General features: G+C 42.2%; 1 long non-coding RNA gene across 1 annotated transcript; it reads right to left on the bottom strand.

Annotated features, from left to right (window-relative positions):
• Positions 1 to 5590: 5590 nt before the first annotated feature.
• On the bottom strand, positions 5591 to 6012 carry LOC123485355. The gene is made up of 3 exons (XR_006658974.1): positions 5890 to 6012; positions 5742 to 5801; positions 5591 to 5626 (listed from the first exon to the last, which is right to left on the bottom strand). It is a non-coding gene; the product is annotated as an uncharacterized LOC123485355 (long non-coding RNA).
• Positions 6013 to 7349: the final 1337 nt, after the last annotated feature.

The following is a 7349-nucleotide window of genomic DNA, read 5'->3' on the forward strand; positions in this document are numbered from 1 at the left end:
ATCATGACGGGTAGCATGTTGTAACAGGATGGAGGCAGGCCAGCCACTGGGCAGCTGGGTGAGCGGAGATGACACATTGGCAGGGAGATGGGCTAAGAAGGAACAGAGTCCGGAGAAAATAAGTAAATTAAATAAGGCCAGAGTGGTTGGACCTCATGAAAATGGGAAGTGTAGACCTAGTATAAAGTGAAGCCAGTTAGATAGGGAAGCTGAGTGCCGCCTCAGCTGTGATTGCTAGTATGAGTTTGCTTCTTTTGCTGTATTGACACTGCTGCTGTAACTAGCGTTTGTTGCTATGCTGAGGTTTTTTGATAAGGAATTGTTGCGAAATGCTCGGCTAGCTGTGTTTGAACCTTGCCCGATCATTCAATATGCTGGCTGGAGGGGATGTATGGTGACTGCGGGATAATACGCCGCTGCTTACTTGTAGTAATAGCGGTACAACTAGTAGCTAGTAGATTTGTTTAGGGAGTATTTTATATTGGTTTGTTCAATGCCAGCTTCGGGCAGAGTCTGTGCGCTCAGTTAACAATACTCACCACTGAGAAATGGCGCCATAAGGAGGAAGTGGTTACGAGCTATATGGGGCATATACAGTGAGTCTAATGTTTTCTTGATGACATGAGCAAGATGGTGCTATATGAGATTTGATAGTATTTGGTCTATGGGACACTAATTTGTTTAGTGCAGATAATAAGATAATAGTTTTATGTGTGCGGCGGGTAGAGACCGCTGCAAGACACTATAGTATCAGCTATAATAGTCAGTACAAAAGTGATTGCACGATACAATTAAATTTCCAATACCTTCCCTTATAAATTTAAGTAAAAAACACATTTAATTTAACGTGAGGTTGGAACAGTGTGCAATTACAGCGATATTTGCTGCTTCTGTTCTGAGCATATTTCAGTCGTGTGGGGGAAAAAAAAGTACACCAAGTGCAATTATAAAAAGATGAGAGAGGCAGTAAATATAACACAGCAAATGATGACAAAGAGATTTCCAGAAAATCACATTGTAGGATTTTTGTGAATTTATTTGCAAATTATGGTGGAAAATAAGTATTGGTACCTAAAACAAGAAATGGTCTCACAGACCTGTAACTTCTTCTTTAAGAGTTCCTCTTGTCCTCCACTCGCTACCTGTATTAATAGCACCTGTTTGAACTTCATTATCAGTATAAAAGACACCGTCCACAACCTCAAATAGTCACATCCAAACTCACTATGGCAAGACCAAAGAGGTAAAGGACACCAGAAACAAAAATTGTAACCTGCACCAGGCTGGGAAGACTGAATTGCAAAGGTAAGCAGTGGTTTGAAGAAACGAACTGTGGGAGCAATTATTAGGAAATGGAAGACATACAAGACCACTGGTAATCTCCTCGATATGGGGCTCCACGCAAGATCTACCCCGTGGGGTACAATGATCACAAGAACGGTGAGCAAAAATCCCAGAACCACACGGGGGACCTAGTGAATGACCTGCAGAGAGCCGGGACCAAAGTAACAAAGCCTACCATCAGTAACACACTACGCCGCCAGGGACTCAAATGGCCCCTGCAGTGCCAGACGTGTCCCCTGCTTAAGCCAGTACATGTCCAGGCCCGTCTGAAGTTTGCTAGAGTGCATTTGGATGATCCAGAAGAGGAATTGGGAGAATGTCATATGGTCAGATGAAACCAAAATAGAACTTTTTTGGTAAAAAAACTCAACTTGTCGTTGTTTGGAGGACAAAGAATGCTGAGTTGCATCCAAAGAACACCATACCTACTGTGCTTTGGGGCTGTTTTTTCTGCAAAGGGACCAGGACGACTGATCCGGTAAAGGAAAGAATGAATGGGGCCATGTATCGTGAGATTTTTTGAGTGAAAACCTCCTTCCATCAGCAAGGGGCATTGAAGATGAAAACGTGGCTGGGCTCTTTCAGCATGACAATGATCCCAAACACACCGCCCGGGCAACGAAGGAGTGGCTTCGTAAGAAGCATTTCAAGGTCCTGGAGTGGCCTAGCCAGTCTCCAGATCTCAACCCCATAGAAAATCTTTGGAGGGAGGTTGAAAGTCCGTGTTGCCCAGTGACAGCCCCAAAACATCACTGCTCTAGAGGAGATCTGCATGGAGGAATGTCCCAAATTACCAGCAACAGTGTGTGAAAACCTTTGTGAAGACTTACAGAAAAACGTTTGACCTGTGTCATTGCCAACAAAGGGTTATATAACAAAGTATTGAGAAACTTTTTTGTTATTGACCAAATACTTATTTTCCACCATAATTTGCAAATAAATTCATTAAAAATCCTACAATGTGATTTTCTGGATTTTTTTATATATACAAGTTAGACAAAGCCTTCAGCTCAGGTAGACTACACTACCAGTCAAAAGTTTGGACACACCTACTCATTCAAGGGTTTCTTTAAAATGTTTTGCATTGTAGAATAATAATGAAGACATCAAAACTATGAACTAACACATATGGAATCATGTAGTAACCAAAAAGTGTTAAACAAATCAAAATATATTTTATATTTGAGATTCTTCAAATAGCCACCCTTTGCCTTGATGACAGCTTTGCACACTCTTGGCATTCTCTCAACCAGCTTCATGAGGTAGTCACCTGGAATGCATTTCAATGAACAGGTGTGCCTTCTTAAAAGTTTAATTTGTGGAATTTCTTTCCTTCTTAATGAGTTTGAGCCAATCAGTTGTGTTGTGACAAGGTAGGGGGGTATACAGAAGATAGCTCTATTTGGTAAAAGAAAAAGTCCATATTATGGCAAGAACAGCTCAAATAAGCAAAGAGAAACGACAGTCCATCATTACTTTAAGACATGAAGGTCAGTCAATAGGGAACATTTCAAGAACTTTGAAAGTTTCTTCAAGTGCAGTCGCAAAAACCATCAAGTGCTATGATGAAACTGGCTCTCATGAGGACTGCCACAGGAATGGAAGACCAAGAGTTACCTCTGCTGCAGAGGATACGTTCATTGGAGTTACCAGCCTCAGAAATTGCAGCCTAAATAAATGCTTCATAGAGTTCAAGTAACAGACACATATCAACATCAACTGTTCAGAGGGGGGACTGTGTGAATCAGGCCCCTTCATGGCCGAATTGCTGCAAAGAAACCACTACTAAAGGACACCAATAAGAAGAAGAGACCTGCTTGGGCCAAGAACACGCGGTGCGATCATATGAGAAATAGATGTACGGCTGCATTAGCTTATGCTACACAGAGGCCTTGTAGACAGTCATGTAATGGTAGAATGACCTATTGGAGAGCTCCTAAATGTCGATGAGTTTACCTGCCAGTACCATGCCTCATTACGTTGCTATGATGGCGTCAAATACACGTTGCTGTATTTGCTGGCAACTTGATATAAAGTACATTACATATACACGATGGGGGGATTTGTCTTTTATGTTACCATACTTCTAATAACGTTGTTGGTTGATTTACAAACTCCTATACTTGGATGATGAGGTGAACCTAGATACATTTTCTAACAGGCCTCAGGACAACGACCTAAGCACACAGTCAAGACAACGCAGGAGTGGCTTTGGGACAAGTCTCTGAATGTCGCTTGGAGGTGGCCCAGCCAGAGCCCGATCGAACATCTCTGGGAGAGACCTGAAAATAGCTGTGCAGCGACGCTCCCCATCCAACCTGACAGAGCTTGATGATCTGCGGAGAAGAATGGGAGAAACTCCCCAAATAAAGGTGTGCCAAGCTTATAGCGTCATTCCGAAGAAGACTCAATGCTGTAATCGCTGCCAAAGGTGCTTCAACAAAGTACTGAGTAAAGGGTCTGAATACTTATGTAAATGTAATATTTCAGTTTTTTTTTATTTGTAATACATTTGCTAAAATTTCTAAAAACCTGTTTTTGCGTCATTATAGGGTATTGTGTGTAGATTGTTGATGGAAAAAAGCAAATAATCAATTTCAGATTAAGGCAATAAACGTAACAAAATGTGGAAAAGTCAAGGGGTCTGAATACTTTCGCGAAGGGGCATTGTAGCTGCAGGTGGTTGACTGGGTCATATTGCTTAAGTTTGCTTGTTAGATAAGGATATATTTTTATGTAGACCCGTCAGATGATTACTCTCATTTAGTTTCAGTGAGAGCACCCGGATGTGTGTTTCAGGGCGGTTGGGTTCATATGCTTACTGGTTGCTAGTTAGATAGGACGAATATTCCCATATACCAAGATGACAGCTCACCTTAGCGTCAAGCATACATGAGAACACTATAAGACATACGTTGCACAGCGCATTCTACAAATTGTTAATATTCACACATGGTATGGTCTTGTAATGGTAGGATGACTTAGCTGATCTATTTGATCATATCTCAACGGCGCATTCTGCCGTAGCTACACATAGTCGTCTGGCGTATGGTTCTGCTGTTTTGGGGGATTGGTATAGCTTGTAGGTAATTGTATTTATTGACGCTTTGCTTGGGCAGTGAGCTACCCTGATGTAACAGACTATATCGCAAAGACTTGCAATATTACATTATTTAATAAATGGTTAAACCATATTTCTATGTGGCGTTTCTTTCTGAAATAAATCGGCATCAGCATCAGCTGAGATGGCACCAATTAGATGCTAGTAACAATCCCCTCTACCTTATTTGGAGTTCATTTAAGCTGACCGATTCTGCTAACACATATCCTGCTGCCGCTTGATGCTACTGCTAGTATGCGTTTGCTTGCTTTGCTCCCACCACCACCCCAGCCTCCACCTGTTAGGTTCTGTTTTCCTGCTTGTAGGTAAATTTTGATATATTGACGCTTTGCTTGGGCAGTGAGCTACCCCCTGAAGGAGCAGAGCCTATATCGCCAAATCTTGCATGACTCATTCTTTAATAAATGGTTAAAAACGTTTTCTACTTGGTGCTTCCTTCCGAACTATATTTCAGACCACTTACCTCTAGCTTGAGCTCCAGACCTGACTGGTTGAGTTCAGACTCGAAAGCAGATCGCAGTGCAGCCTCTTCTATACAATGAGAGGCCCCTGAATAACATGGTCAGACAGTAACACATTAGGGCGATGTCCCAATTGTCTCACCTTCCTCCAAAAGTCTGCACTTGTTCACTTCCCTTCACCGATTTGAAAGAAATATGATGGAAACTCCCGCCATCATACCAATCCAATGCTTTTAGATTTGTGGGGAAGTAGTGAACCAGTGCACACTTCAGGAGAAAGGAGATATTATTGTGACGTACCCTAGGACTCAGTACCACGCTGTACTTAGTACATATCATATCTATCGGAATGAATTGACTGTAACTGATTACCTTGTCATTATAGGACAGTCCTATAACCCAGTTATCAATCTGCAGGTAGTCTCTTACCTCATTTGTTCTGTTGCCGGCTACTTTCGCTCTTTCAGTTGCTGTGTTGAGACCAGAGAATAAACTGCAGGAGTGATGACAGTGCAGGTCCAAATGGCCAATCGGGACAACTCATTCAGATATAGTGCCCTGTATGCTATTTGTAAATTGTGCTAGCTTACCAAATACGGGAAACTCTGCAGCCAAGCTTCCATTTGACTCCTCCATATTCATAACCTTTGTGTTGGTCCCCAATATGTTGAACTTACGAAACCCTTTCTTTGTAACGTCCCTGGAGAGAAAACTACAATGTGCATTCCCCCTTTAGTTGTGTATTCACATCACAAATTCAAGAACGCAGGACATAACACACAAACACATATATTCTACTACACTCATCCACTTACTTGTCAAACAAAGCTTTCACTTTGAGTTGATAGTTGAATTCCTGGAGCTTCACAAGAAATCTAGAGAAGATGAAATAAATCAAAAACTCAACCAGGTCTGGACAGATCCATGGAACTAGATGGTAGGTGCTGTTGTGTTTGTGCTTACCTGAGCTTGACAGTGAATTGCACCTGTGTCTTCAGCACCAGGGGTCTCTGTGGATGTGTGGGCATACAGGGCTGTCTCTCCACCACCAATGAACTGAGACACACCACAGACACAAGGAATGTTGAGGTGATATACTGTATTGAGGCATTTAGAAGTGATATTCTTCAAGAACAAATGGGTATAAAAAAGTAACATCCCTTTTTTCAGGACCCTGACTTTCAAAGATAATTCGTAAAAATCCAAATAACTTTTATAGATCTTCATTGAAAAGGGGTTAAACGCTGTTTCCTATGCTTGTTCAATGAACCATAAACAATTAATGAACATGCACCCGTGGAACGGTTTTAAGACATTAACAGCTTGTGACTGTAGGCAATTAAGGTCACAGTTATGAAACTTAGACACTAAAGAGGTACTGACTTTGAAAAAACACCAAAATAAAGATACCCAGGTCCTGCTCATCTGCGTGAACGTGCCTTTAGGCATGCTTACAAGGAGTTACACCAGGAACGCATAATCCCTCCATCAGATTGTCAGCAATAGGTGGAGGGGAGAGGGTGTAGGCCTGTTGTAAGGCAGGTTCACCAGACATCACCGGCAACAAAACCTATGGGCACAAACTCACCATCGCTGGACCAGACAGGACTGGCAAAAAGTGCTCTTCACTGACCAGTGCGGGTGTCTTTCACCAGGGGTGATGGTGATTGCGATTTATCGGTCAAGGAATGAGCATTACACCAGAGGCGATTGGAGCGGATGACGGAGGTGGGGGTGGTCATGGTCTGGGGCGGGTGTACAGAGCATCATCGGACTGGAGCTTGTTGTCATTGCAGGCAATCTCAACGCTGTGAGTACAGGAAGACATCCTCCTCCCTCATGTGGTACCATTCCAATTATCTGAAATAACCCCTCCAGCATGACAATGCCACCAGCCATACTGCTCATTCTGTGGGGATTTCTGCAAGACAGGAATGTCAGTGTTCTGCCATGGCCAGCGAAGAGTTTCGATCTCAATCCCATTGAGTAAGGTCTGGGACCTGTTGGATCGGGAGGTCTGTGAGAAATGTCTGGGAACTTGCAGGTGCCTTGGTGGAAGAATGGGGTAAATCTTACAGCAAGAACTGGCAAATCTGGTGCAGTCATGAGGAGGGAGATGCACTGCAGTACTTAATGCAGCTGGTGGCCACACCAGATACAGACTGTTATTTTTTGATTTTGACCCCCCTTTGTTCAGGGGCACATTATTCCATTTCTGTTAGTCACATGTCTATGGAAATTGGGATCAGTTTATGTCTCAGTTGTTGAATCTTGTTATGTTTATACTAATATTTACACATGTTAAGTTTGTTGAAAAAAATGCAGTTGATAGTGAGATGGAGTTTTTTTTTTTTTGTTGAGTTTATATATATATATATATATATATATATATTGTGAACGAGGCTAACAGTTTAGGATTATAG

The sequence above is a fragment of the Coregonus clupeaformis genome, unplaced genomic scaffold (assembly GCF_020615455.1).
Source record: "Coregonus clupeaformis isolate EN_2021a unplaced genomic scaffold, ASM2061545v1 scaf0660, whole genome shotgun sequence".
NCBI classification, from domain to species: domain Eukaryota; kingdom Metazoa; phylum Chordata; class Actinopteri; order Salmoniformes; family Salmonidae; genus Coregonus; species Coregonus clupeaformis.